This window comes from Enhydra lutris, unplaced genomic scaffold, assembly GCF_002288905.1.
Source record: "Enhydra lutris kenyoni isolate GAN:26980312 unplaced genomic scaffold, ASM228890v2 scaffoldscaffold54, whole genome shotgun sequence".
Classification (NCBI taxonomy): Eukaryota; Metazoa; Chordata; class Mammalia; order Carnivora; family Mustelidae; genus Enhydra; species Enhydra lutris.
In genome coordinates this window covers 809,323-824,124 of record NW_019154138.1, presented here as the reverse complement: position 1 = coordinate 824,124, position 14,802 = coordinate 809,323, and the positions used below count along the sequence as shown (strand labels likewise).

General features: G+C 36.0%; 1 protein-coding gene across 1 annotated transcript in view; it reads left to right on the top strand.

Moving 5' to 3' along the window:
- Positions 1-14,802, top strand: part of LOC111157396 (integrin alpha FG-GAP repeat containing 1) — a 303,742-nt gene that overhangs the window by 137,727 nt on the left and 151,213 nt on the right. The gene's annotated exons all lie outside the window — the stretch shown is intronic.

The following is a 14,802-nucleotide window of genomic DNA, read 5'->3' as shown; positions in this document are numbered from 1 at the left end:
ACCTTGAGACCATGACTTGAGCCAAAATCAAGAGTCAGATGTTTAACTGGTTGATCCTCCCAGGTGTTCCAAAATGAATAAATTTTATAAAATAGAATAAATAAAAAGTAAAGTCCTTAAACAGCTCCATGTGCCCTTAGAGTAAGGTCCAGTGTTCACTGTAGCACACCAGGCTCTTTTAGGTCTAATTTCTCTTTACTTAACTACAGGAAGACTTTACTGACACACTGATCTATTTACAGTTCCCCAACTATATCATACTTCTTTTCCTATTTCATTTCCAAGCCTTTGTATGTGGGCTTTCCTTTGCCTGGAATCCCCTTCCTCCTCTTTTACCTTCCTAATCCCTACTCACTTTTCAGGTCCTAATAATTAATCTCAACAAACCAGTCACCATAACTGACACATAATAGACTCTCTAAAAGTGTTTGTTGGATTGATAAGGTGATGATATCAGATGGAGTTTCAAGTTAGAGTGACTTGCCAATTCCAGATTGGTCCTGCTGTACCTTCTCTGTTTGAGCACCTTGCAGGTATTTATTTACTTGTGTTTCCCCAACTTCCTCAGGAATATTTTTGGAGACAGAGAATAACTTTCATATTTATATTTCAGTGTCTAAATAGTGGTTGCCACACAGTAAGCACATAGTAAATGTTTAATGAATAATTCCTTTGAGAGGAGTCTGCTTAAATTATTTTAAATTTTTAACAATTTGTGGTTTAACCTGCATGCCATGAAAGTCTTCCATTTTAATTATAAGTGTAGAGTTCAGGGAGTTTTAGTAAAGTGTGATACAGTTGTGCAAGCATGACCACAATCCCAGTTTTAGAACTTACATTGACCCACAAGGTTTCCTCATGCCCATAGGTAGTCTGCACTGATACCCCCTGCCCCAGACAACTGCTAATCTACTTTTGTTTTAATTGGTGGTTAAATATAACTTACAGGGGTGCCTGGGTGGCTCAGTGGGTTAAGCCTCTGCCTTCTGCTCAGGTCATGATCCTGGGGTGCTGAGATTGAGCCCTACATTGTACTCTCTGCTCAGTGGAGAGCCTGCTTCCTCCTCTCTCTCTCTCTGCCTTCCTCTCTGCCTACTTGTGATCTCTGTCTGTCAAATAAATAAATAAAATCTTTTAAAAAAAATATGACTTACAAATTTTTTTTTTATTCTGTTTGCTGCATTTTCATTTTGGTGATGGTTTCCTTTGCTATACAGAAGCTTCTTAATTTGATGTAGTCCCACTTGCTTATTTCTGCTTTTGTTGCCTATTGTTGTTGTTGTTATTATTATTTATTGTTGGTGTATAGAAAAACAGCCAGTTTTTCTGAGTTGATCTTGTGCCCTGCAGCTTCCTTAAATTCATTCATTGTTATATACAGTAGTTTTCTTGTGGATCCTTTTGGGTTTTCTCCATATAGTTTCATATCTGGAAATAGAGATCGTTTTATTTCCTCCTTTTGAATTTGAATACCATTAATTTCTTTTCTTATCTAATTGCTCTGGCTAGAAGTTCCAGTACAATGTTGAATACCAGTGGTGAACGTAGGCATCTTTGTCTTATTCCTGAACTTCGGGGGAAAGTTTTTACCATTGAGTATGTTGTTAGCTCTGGGTTTTCTTAAATGCCCTTTATCAAGTTAAGAAAGTTCCCTTCTATTCAGATTTTTGAGGAGGTTTATTAAGAGTGTTGGATTTTGTAAGACGACTTTTCTGTGTCACATGAGATGATCGTGTGGGTCTTCATTCTTTGTTTTATCACTATGATGTGTTGCCTTAACTGATTTTCTTATGTTGTGTCACCCTTACATTCCTAGCATAAATCCCACTTACTCATGGTGTGTAATCATTTTAATACGCTTTTGGATTTTGCTTCTTGGTATTTTGTTGAGGAATTCTGTAACACTAATCATAAGGAATATTGATCTATAACATTCTTTTGATGTCTTTATCTGACAGAGTACTTCTGGCCTCATACAGTGAACTTGAAAGTGTTCCCTCTCCTTTTATTGTTTTGAAGAGTTTTGAGAATTTGGTGTTAATTCTGTAAATATTAGTAAAATTCACCAAAGAAGCTATCTGCTTTGATTTTTTTTACTTGAAAAGTTTTTGATTAATAATTCAGTCTCTACTTATTATAGGTTTGATGAGATTTTCTCTTTGTTCTTGAGTCAGTTTAGGCAATTTGTGCATTTCTCAGAATTTGTTCACCTAGATTATCAGATTTTGTTCAAACTGTTTTCTTATATTGCTTTTTCTCTGAAGACAGAAGCAGTGTACTCACTTTCATATCTGATTTTATTTAAAATAAAGGGATTAATAATTAGGAAAATATGTGACTTAAACACCAGTGTTATGAGGGCTCTTTATACCTCTTATTAACTAGATTATTTTACTTTTAATAATGCCAAGGACATAATTAGACATCACGATTACTATAGAATTCATTGTTTAGTTCACTTGGCTTATGAGCTTAGCAACTTTATAAGTTTGATTTCCTATTTCTCCTTCGAAAAGGATGGATAATAAAGATTTTAATCTCGAAAATGAGTATCTTGTGAGAGTAGGTATTATCACTGTTACCAGTGTTTATTTCATCTATGCCCATCCTTCTGAAAAGAGGCTCACAGTCAAACAGTGAAACAAAACTCAGTCAGAACCAGAATGAGCCAGCACTGTTTGAGACATTCCGTGTAGAAGAATCTTTTATTAATATTATAAGGTGGGAAAATGAACTTAAAGATAGGGAGCCAAGATGTGAGAGCTTGATATCCTACTAACTTCTTCAGTATTAATAAAGATGCATATTTGGTTGTTTAATAGCTGTCCTAAATAAAATATGGTGCTCAATGGAAATTATACTACTCCATAGTTGTGAAGGGAATTAAAGATGTTTATCTTCTGAGAAGAGTGCTAATTAGCTCATTGATTATACAACCAAATGCTAAAATCCTCTAAAATACGTTTTTCATGAAAATTTCAAAATTAACCTGACTAGAGTATATTTTCCAAAAGAATATTTTATATTAGTCCATATATTTCTGAAATTTATTCCTTACTAATACTTCTAAACTACCCATGTCTAATTAAAATATTGCCAGTTATAAAAGGATCTCAAATATGAATTTCCCAAAGATACATTTTTCAGTGAAAGATGAGCCTAGGCAGAAGTTGCAAGTGGTTATTATCAATGTTCATTTTAACAGGAGCCATCTTCGACCTTTTTTGGAGGTAAGACCCTCATTCATTCTCTCCAGAAGAAAGAAAATAACCATAGTCATTCCTTATTTTGCGGGGAGAGATGACTCTTGTTTTATGTAAAAGCAATAGTCTTTGACATTTTAGTATCAGCATGTTACTCCTTTGAATGTTCATCATATGAACAATATCTATCATTTATTAAGCTTCTGTGTGCCAAGCATTTTGCAAAGGGCAGTGTCTAAGAATAGGGGCTCCAGAGTCAGTCTGCCTGGGTTTTATGTATTCTGGTTCTGCCTCTTGAAAACTCACTCTTTATGGGCAAGTTACTTACTTAATCTTGATAACTTTTTTTCTTCTTCTGTTAAATGGAGGTAACAATATAGGAAAATAACGCAATAAGATTTGTTATGAATTTTAAAGGAAATAATATATGTGTAAAATTTATGACTTTTGAACATAGTAAACACCCAGTGAATGCTTACTACGTCATGATTATCATCATTTAATATTTACAAGGATCTGTTCAGGTAATGTGCACTTTACAGATAAAAAAAACTAAGGCAAAGAAATGGTAAGTAACTTGCCCAAAGTTGCACTGCTACTAAGTGATACCTAAGTTTTGAACCCAGGTCCTTGTGACACCTGAGCCTATGCTATTAAACTCTACTGTGGCCTTTGTGAAAGTGGACTGTGGATGGCATTAGTTTTAAAGATTCTATTTATTTATTTATTTGGAAGAGAGCAAGAGCACAAGCAGGGAAAGCAGCAGGCAGAAGAAGAGGGCAAAGCAGGCTTCCCGCTGAGCAGGGAGCCCTATGCAGGGTTTGATCCCAAGACCCTGGAATCATGACCTGAGCCAAAGGCAAATGCTTAACTGACTGAGCTACCCAGGCACCCCTGTGCATGGCATTTTATTTCAACATTCTTTTTCTGTAAAACAATACTGTGTAGAAAGCATCTTTTTTTTTCTAGATGTATTTAAATTCATTTTAGTTAATATATAGTGTATTACTACTTTCAGCAGTAGAATTTAGTGATTGATCAGTTGTGTATAACATCCAGTACTCATTACATCAAGTGTCCTCCTTAATGCCCATCACCCAATTACCCCATCCCCTAACTAACCTCCCTCCATGAACCCTCAGTTTGTTCCCTGTATTTAGGAGTCTCTTATGGTTTGCCTGCCTCTCTGCCTTTATCTTATTTTATTTTTACCCCTTTCCCCTATGATTCTCTGTTTTGTTTCTTAAATTCCACATATGAGTGAAATCATATGGAATTTGTCTTTCTCTGACTGATTTTAGTTAGCATAATGCACTCTAGTTTCATCCACATCCTTGCAAATAGCAAATTTCATTCTTTTTGATGGCTAAGTAATATTCCATTATATATAGCTACCACACCTTCTATATTCATTTATCACACCATGGATATCTGAGCTCTTTCCATATTTTGGCCCTTGTGGACAATAGAATAGGTATTGGTTCTTCTTTAAGTATTTGGTAGAATTCCTCTGAGAAGCCATCTTGCCCTTGACTCTGTTTATTGGGAGACTTTTGATTACTGATTCAATTTCTTTGCTGGGTATGGGTCTGTTCAGGTTTTTTATTTCTTCCTGTTTCCTTTTTGGCAGTTTATATGTTTCTAGGAATTTATCCATTTCCTCCAGATTGCCCAATTTGTTGGCATATAATTGCTCATAATATTCTCTTATGATTGTATTTCTGTGGTGTTGATTGTGATCTCACCTGTTTTATTAGTGATTGGTAAGTCTGGCTAAAGGTTTATCATCCTTTTAAATTCTTTCAGTATACCAGCTCCTAGTTTCATTGGTCTATTCTCCTGGGGTTTTTGTTTTGTTTTGTTTTGTTTTTCTATACCATTGATTTCTGCTCTAGTCTTTATTATTTCCCTTCTTCTACTGGTTTTAGGCTTTCTTGGCTGTTCTTTTTCCAGGTCCTCTAGGTGTAAGTTTGGAATATATATTTGACACTTGTCTTGCTTCTTGAGGAAGGCCTGTATTGCTATATATTTGCTTCTTAGGACTGCCTTTGTTGCATCTCAAAGATTTTGAAATGTTGTGTTTTCATTTTCACTTGCTTCCATATATTTTTTTTAATTCTTTTAATTTCCTGGTTGACCCATTCAATCTTTAGTAGGATGGTGTTTAAGCTCCGTATATTTGTGGTCTTTCCAAATTTTTTCTTGTGGGTGTCTTAAAGTTTCATAACATTTTGGTCTGAAAATATGCATGGTATGATCTTGATCTTTTTGTACAGGTTGAGTCCTGATTTGTGCCCCAGTATGTGATTTATTCTGGTGAATGTTCCACGTGCATTTGAAAAAAAAAGTGTATTCTGCTGTTTTAGGATGGAATGCTCTGAATATATCTGTTAAATCCACCTTCTACTTACATGATCTGTCTTTTGCTGTGAGTGGGGTGTTAATGTCCCCTATTATTGTATTGTATTATTGTATTGTCATCAATGAGTTGCTTTAAGTTAGTTATTGATTGATGTATATGTTCGGCTACTCCCAAGTTAGAGGCATAAGAATTTACAAGTGTTAGATCTTTTTATGGGTAGATCCCTTTATCATGATATAGTATCCTCCTTCATCGCTTTTTATAGTCTTTGGTTTAAAATCTGGTTTGTCTGGGGCGCCTGGGTGGCTCAGTGGGTTAAGCCGCTGCCTTCGGCTCGGGTCGTGATCTCAGGGTCCTGGGATCGAGCCCCGCATCGGGCTCTCTGCTCAGCAGGGAGCCTGCTTCCTCCTCTCTCTCTCTGCCTGCTTGTGATCTCTCTCTGTCAAATAAATAAATAAAATCTTAAAAAAAAAAAATAAAAAAAAAATAAAATCTGGTTTGTCTGATAATAAATGTGGCTATTCCACATTTCTTTCTATGTCCATTATCATGATAAATGGTTCTCCATCCCCTGCCTTTCAATCTGGAGATGTCTTTGGGTATAAAATGAGTCTCTCGTAAGGAGCATATAGATAGGTCTTGGTTTTTTATCCATTCTGATACCCTATGTCTTTTGATTGAAGCATTGAGTCCATTTACATTCAGAGTAATATTTTTTGCAGAGCTGGTTTAGTGGTCATGAACTCCTTTAGTTTTTGCTTATCTTAGAAACTCTTTATTTCTCCTATTCTGAATGACACCCTGGATAGAGTATTCATAGCTGCATATTTTTCCCATATAGTATGTTGACTATAACATGACACTTTCTTCTAGCCTGCTGAGTTTCTGTGGACAGGTCTGCTGCTAACCCTATGTGTCCACCTCTTGTAGGTTAAGGACCTTTTGGCCCTAGCTCCTTTCAGAAGTCTCTCTTTATATTTGTATATTGCAAGTTTCATTATGATATGCCATGGTGTTGACCTGTTTTTGTTGATTTTTAGGGGAGTTCTCTCTGCCTCTTGGATTTTTATGTTCATATCCTTCCCCAGATTAGGGAAACTGTCAGCTGTAATTTGTTCAGATAAACTTTCTGCCCCTTTTCCTTGCTCTTCTCCTTCTGAAACTCCTATGATATGAATATTATTTCACTTTATCAAATTTCTGAGTTCCCTGAGTCTATATTCATGATCTAATGGTTTTTCACTCCCTCTCTCTTCTTTTCACTTCCTTATTTTCCAAAATTTTATCTTCTATATCACCTGTTCTCTGCTCCACTACTTCAGTCCTCCTTGTGATTATATCCAGTTTTGCATCTCAGTTATATCATTTTTATTTCAGCCTGTCTGGTTTTTAGGTCTTTTACATTTGCAGCAAGAGTCTCCTGGTGTCTTCTATGCTTTTTTCAAGTCCAGCTAGTATTCTTAAAACCGTTGTTCTAAATCCTTGTTGAGGTATATGCTTATATCTGTTTCGTGCAAGTCCCTGGCTTTGATATCCTCTGACCTTTCTTCTGGGGCGAATTCCTCTATAATTGTTATTTGGGCTAAATTTCTGTCTCTTGTGTGTTATGGGAGCTTGTTATGTTTCCTGTACCTCAAAGTACTGCTATATTTAAAAGAAGATTTACATTGTCCAGGGCCTGGATATTCAGGAAATGTTTCTGATGCTATGCTCTGTGTACTCTGCTGTTGTGTTTTGGCTGCTCTTTCCCACAGGTCAGTCCTCTGCAGAGTTCCTCCTTGCTTGTAATGAGGAGTATTTGGACCTTTATATAGGTGTTCTTTGATCTGTTTGTTAGAATAAGCCCAGATAGGGGGAGCCTGATCCAAAATAAAGAGTACAGAAAAAGGAATGAAAAACTAAAAAGTCAAAAAACTGTAAGCCTGATTCCAAAGGTGGCGGGTGGCAGGGGAGAAAAGAAAAACAGAAGCCTGATCCAAAAAAAGAGAGAGAGAGAAAAGTAAACAAAAAAGCATACTAACAAAACCCTATAAAGCCTAATTCCAAAGGAAAAAGAAAAAAGTATAAGGAAAAAAATTAAAATATAGCCTGGTCTTATTTTCACCAGAACTGAAGAGATTTTTTGAAGCACTGATCAGTAAACTCTGTGCATGCAGCACGCTGCCTTTGCTGCTCTTGTGGGGGAGAGGCCTGCTGCAGGGAGAGTCTGCAGGGAGAGTCACTCCTGCCCCAGTAAAAATGCACTTGCCAAGCACAGGAGGTATGGTGTTTGACTTAAGAGGTTCCCACCTCCACTGAGACTGCTGTGCTGCTCTCTGATGTCCCACTGTGTTGGTGATAAGGTAAAATGGCACCCCACTCTCTCAACCCAGACAAGGACTCTCATCCCCTCACCCCCCAGGCCGCTGCTATTCAGGGAGCCCTCACAGAAAAGCAGGGCTGTCTAACACCACAAGTCTCCAGGGTTTTATCTTTGTCACAGCTGGGATTTAAAATTCCAAATCTTAAAGGAGCCAACACAGTACTGACCCACTTGCTCCTCAGGAATCAAGTTTTGCTGCACTGTGACTAGTGACCTTTGTCCCAAAAAAACCACCCCACACCTGCTCAGTGCATGGAATCTATGGTGTGGCACCTGGAAAAGCAGTGTCTTGGTTATCCACCCACTCTTGCGCACCTTTGTGCCCTGCTAATGAAAGGCCACATGTTGGCGCCTACAGGGTCTTTTGTACTTGAAGAAGCAATGTACCCTTTTCCTGTTGTATCCCAGGAAGGGGAACGATTCCTTCCAGTGCAACCCAAGAGATCCCTACACAAGTTTATGTGCACTCTTGGACCAGAGCCCTCCTTTTCCCCAGGAGTGTGAACCAAACCTCTGGTGAAAGTCTCATACTTACAAAACCTCAAAGATTGAACAACACACACTCTTTGCAAAAATATACTGCAACACTCAGTTCTCCTGGCTCCCCAGTCTGTGGTCTGGAGAGGTTTTCTTCCTGTGTGAACCCAATGCCACACTCTCTCAACCCCTTTCTCTTTCTCTACCTTTCCTCTTCCCACAAAAAGGGCTCCCTCCCCTCTGCCACATCCAGTTTTTCTCTCCCCTGTTTCACTTCCGTGCACCTCCACCTGGCACACTGTCTCCCTCCAACTGTGGAGATCCTTCTTCCAATCCTCAGATCAATTTGCTGGGTGTTCCAAGTGATCTGACCTCAATGCAGCTGTGTTCAAGGGACAAGGAAAGCCTGGGGTGGTCCTACTTCTCCAACATCTTAAATTCTATGGATTGCATTTTAGAATGTCATGGAATCTAACCTTTTCCTTTTAAAGTTGAAAAAACTGAGTTGGCCAAGTACCTTAGTAACTAAACAATCTTAAAAGCAAAATCTTTCCCATTCTTAATCCACTGTCTTTTCTACTACACCCAAACATGTGTACATATCCCAAGAATTCTCTGGGACAACTTTTATCGTATGCATTTTGATTCTGCTCTCTGACCAAATATAAAATACTTAACTATTAGCATTTTTTTAAAGCTTTTTGAGTATAAATATCTTACTAAATAAACTAATTTTACTTGTACTATCATTGTTTGCTTCCTTATTCTTATCAAAACAAGAGTTTGAGTCATTTGTTGCCCTTTTTGCAAGTGTGGATTTTCATATTTAAATGTATTTTGTTCTTTTGAAGTGAAGGCCTTACTTTGGATGCAGAATTGTATTGACAGGAAAAGACTAGCAGCCACCTTTCCTTCCCCTACACCACAAACATTGATAAATTTATAAAGCAAGAAATAGGATCTTGTTTCAGCTTCTTGTTTATTTTAGAATTCAGATTACAGGTTGACTTGGCTGATAATTTGTCTTGATAGGTTACTTTATTACTAGGATTAAAGACATGAAAGAAAATTTTAATCACTTTCATTTAAATGAGCTAACCTTAAAATGATCCCCACACACACAATTTCATATTATCTTGGGAGCACTCTGAAATAAATAGAGAAAATAATACTCTTTAAATATTATTCAACACAGTGGAAAATAAGGAGAATGTAAAAGTAAGCTAATCAGTTATATAACAAATAGAATAGACTTTTTCCTACTATGTTGCCAACATGGTTTTAAATAATATATGGTTTGATATTTAAAGATATATTCAAAATGCTTAATGCATTATTAATAGGAATATTCCTTCTCATTTTAAATGATACATGAACATTATGTAAAAATTTTACTATATCCATACACAAATAAATGTACAGTGTTCATTTTGGGTAACAAAACAGAAAAGAATTATAATTTCATAGCATATTTGATAATACAAAATAATAGGTACAGAATTGTAGATTTAATCATAAGAATCTTAAAAATAATGTTGAACCTTCCTCCCCATACCCTCCTCCTTGTTTCAGATGTAAAATAAACAAGATCATTACCATGCAGAATGTTTAGGAGACATTTCCACTATTGTGTTCCTAGTAGTGACTGGGCAGGAATTAGGCCTCTTTACCCTATTACATCCTTCTCAGCGAAACAGTTGGTTTTTACCTCTGTTCATATAATAGAGCAAGGAAAACTCAGAAGAGAAAGTGGAATATGCTATGACTTTTATAAAATTTTTAGTAAGGAAAAAAAACTACTAAGACATAGTTGTCAAAGAACCAGTATATTCAGCAAAACAGAAAGCATCAGAAGATGAGTATCCTGGAGACATTAAAGCCTAATAGATACTTAGGTATTGAAATGACAAAAAATATTGTATCATCAATAAAAACAAGTAATAGAATTGACAGGAGAAATCTGTCATGAAAGTCCTATTTCATGACTATCTACTCACAAAGCCTAAACATGTTAAAGCAGATTTGATTCATTTTGTGTATTTTTGGTCCTACCTCATGCTTTCCAGCATTACCATGTCTGATAGTAACCAGCAGCATCTTAAAGAATTATAATTTTTCTGTTTTGATCATATTCATATCCTTTGACAATATATGTTTGTTATTGGTGAAATTGTTAAGGCCCTAGCACTTTGGAGGCTCATCTTTAACCACATAACTATATTAATACTGCGTTTATATGAACACAATTAAGAATCAACCTGTATGTTATTCAACATCTGAAACAAAATTAAGTAAACTGATGTATGTATTCATAATTCTGTCATTTTGTCATTTAAAAATGAATATTTTAAAGAAATTAACTATACATTTCACATGTTAATGTGATAATATTTTATTCATTTTTTCCTCATCTTTAAAAATAATATTTTTAATGGGAGAGCAGCAGTCTCCCATTGTCATATTTTGGTTTATGAACTTTTTTTAAAAAACTGAAGAAATTAAATATTTTCATTCATGCCCTCTTTTTTATATATTTCACCATTTATTTATTTTTTTTTAAGATTTTATTTATTTATTTAACAGAGAGAGAGAGATCACAAGTAGGCAGAGAGGCAGGCAGAGAGAGACGGGGAAGCAGGCTCCCTGCTGAGCAGAGAGCCTGATGCGGGGCTCTATCCTGGGACCCTGAGATCATGACCTGAGCCGAAGGCAGAGGTTTAACCCACTAAGCCACCCAGGCGCCCCTCACCATTTATTTTTAAAGCCTGAGTTTTATTTTCTTAGAAAGCCTAATCTGGCTATTATAATAGGTTTTGTTTAAGATTCAAATTATTTCTGTGTCAATAATTTCAGTATGTTAATGATGTGTTCTGAAAAATATAGAGTGATATATTTCATATATTACAATGGAAATAAGGAAATGTTTTTTCGGTAAATGGTTTTTTTATTTTAGCATGTATATTTCCAGTTTTATATGAATCACAAAAAATGTAGTTTAATATGTGAATACATTATCTGTCATATATCTCACATGCCTGTTGACAAATGTGATGGGGAATATGTTACTTCTACTTAAATTCGGGTCTTTTAGCAAAAAATTCAGTTTTAAAGGCCCTGTACAGAAATCTTTCAGCCTTGTGTTGCCCATGTTAAAAGTTAAATCCTTGAATTCTATTTAGAACTTTCTAACATTAATTAGTTGTATGACTTGTGATATTTATATCTTGCTCATGCTATAGCCATCCATGAGTAAATTTTCCAGATGGTGGAAGGAGGCCTTTGACTTATTCCCCATTTGAGCTGTCATGACTTGTTCTACTCTGTAATTCAGAAATTACTGATTTGTTTTTGTTATTGAACTCAAGAGTTCCAGGTTATAGATCTAAATACTCTACCATTCTACTTATATTTTTTTCTCCATCTATGGAGTAACATTCATCAAATCCTAAATTGTTACTTTAATTTTCCGTGACCAAATGTTTCGGTGTTTCCTACTATAAGCATTAAGTGTGTCCTGGAAGTGAGAACGCTAAAGAAAAATCAGTGTGTCCTTCTAGAAGTTACTTGTCTTTTTTAACTCTGTTGCCTCCTTCTAAGCACAGTATATCACTGTCCTAAGTACATACAACATACCGTAATGATAAAGGAAATATAGAGAGATAATGTACTCCATTATGGTTATTTACTGTTTTACAGTATTTTCCATATTCTTTCCCCCACATTTAATCCTCTCAATGACCCTTTGCAGTAGCTAAATTGTGTTCCTTTTGATCATTTTACAGATAAAGAAAAATAATACAGAGATAATGAGTTTCGTGAAAACTAGATCATTCAGCAGGTGGTATGGAATAACTGGATAAAAAAGTGCAGTAGAATCATAACTCATAGCTAAAGCCAGAATAAATTCTAGGTGAATCAAAAACCTAAAAGCAAAAATAATGTCCCCAAGTCTATGAATTTCAGAGTTCTTTTAACTTATAAGGAAAACCTACATGCTATAAAGAAAAACATTAATAAATCACAGATAAAAGAATAGTTTTCTTAATATAGAATGACTCCTGCAAATTGGCAGGAAAAAGACCAACAACATTTTAATAAGAAAACTAAACATTAAAACCACTATGAAATATCATTTTCACTTACCAGAGTGGCAAAAATCGGAGTATTTGATAATTCATTTATTGGTACAACCTCTCTGGTGAAAATGCTCAAATTACAGTCCAAAGTATAGACCTAGGGTTGGGAACTTCTGCAATTCTTTCAGGGTGTCCATAAGGTCAAAACTATCTACGTGATCATATTTAGATCCAGTTGGCCTTTTTCACATTGTTGACATCAGCTCCGATAATCTAAATGCAATAGTGAGTAAAGCTGCATGCCATTTAGGACAAACTAAAGCAGTAGCACCACATTTTATTAGCATGCATTGTATTCTTCACCATTTTACACTCATAGTGTATCTGTCATGACTTGTCATGTCACGACTTGTTCTACTCAACTAGTATTCATTTAAGCAAACTCTCTAAGAAATAATGTGACTATGAAGAAGTCATGCTGATGGAAGGATCAGTCTCTGAACTTGGACACATTCCTTAAAGAAGACCCAGGAATTAATAACTTTGTACTCAAAATTTCCTTTGGGTGTGAAGTTGGACTCTCAGACAGCTTTTCTATTACTTCCCCTAAATACCAAAAAATAACACTGACGGCACAAGGAAGACATTCTCTTTTTTTTTTTTTTTAAAGATTTTATTTATTTGACAGAGATCACAAGTAGGCAGAGAGGCAGGCAGAGAAGGTGGGGGGGAAGCAGGCTCCCCGCTGAGCAGAGAGCCCGATGTGGGGCTCGATCCCAGGACCCTGAGATCATGACCCAAGCCGAAGGCAGAGGCTTTAACCCACTGAGCCACCCAGGCGCCCCACAAGGAAGACATTCTTTGATAAAGTTCTCCATATCTATGACCATATCTAAAATACTGCTGATAATTTATACTAAAAGGTATGATTAGGAATTATCACGAGTTTGTTGTATGTTTATTAGATGGCTATTTGCCAGCATTAAATATCCACCAAGTCATAGTTGAAATACTTGTAGGAAATAGGAAGCTACTTGGAAGAAGGGAAGTAGGAAAAAATAAAAATATAAATCAGAATCTAACCTGAGTATTTTGCCATGGGGTAAAAATGAAGGGCAGAGACTTAGTAATGGTCTTCTAATTGGTCCCCCCATTAATTTGCAGTAAAATGGCATGGCTTGGCTTTTAATGAAGTCTGTGATATTCCTAGATCCTGCTTATAAATCATATTTTGCATTTAATTCATTCTTACTTGGCTGGCTATTTTTTTTATTTATCTTTAACTATGATATATGTTTATGCCCTTGAAAAGCCTTTTCCTTTCCAAGTATTCCTGCCTAGAGTTTCATCTCTCTCTCTCAACTTCTTTCTCAATAGTCCGAATCTATATCCTGTCAAATTGCAGATGTTCTCCATACTTTCATTACTAATTCAACTATTTTACTTAATGTTTTACTCCTCTGTGTAGGGTTGATTATCACTAATGATATTAATTGTAAGGGTCATAAGTAACTAAACCATGAAATTAAATTTAAAAAGTTTATTTTTCACTATGCTGCACCTTTTATTTTTCCTTGCTGTGGTAAACTTCCATTGACTAGATTTTCAGCCCACTCAGCCTAAAATTATTTTTTCCCTTTTGAATATATTACTGAAGATAGGATAGGCTTGTTAAAATTTTATATTTCCTTAATATATAACCCTACACGTGCAAGAGTATTTCTCTATAGCTAATCTTTTCTATCTCCTTCAAATTGAAGGCACTTGTCTCAGACATACATTATATGTTAAACCATATAGCAAATGAGTGAATGAAACAACACAAAATTTAAAATCTAAATGACTATTCAACTATGCATGTCACTATTGCAGTTTAATTCTAGGACATCAAAATCTTAAACCTTATATGAGGTAAGGGGCAGTAGGTAGGAGAGACCATTAGAGGAATTGATTCCAGGTTCTTCAGTAACCTCTTTTCTGAAGGTCTTTGCAAAACATTGTGCAGTTTTGTGAGTTTTGTTTTTTTTTTTTTTTAAAGATTTTATTTATTTATTTGAGAGAAGGAGAGAGAACAGGAGTGGGGGTAGGGAGCTCAGTGGGACAAAAATCCAAGACCCTGGGACTCCTGGGTGGCTCAGATGGTTAGGCCGCTGCCTTTGGCTCAGGTCATGAACCCGGGGTTCTGGGATTGAGTCCTGCACGGGGCCCCTTGCTCGGCGGGGAGCCTGCTTCTCTCTCTGCCTCTGCCTGTTGCTCTGCCTGCTTGTGTTCTCCCTCTCTCTCTTTGTCTGACAAATAAATAGATAAATAAGTAAATAAATA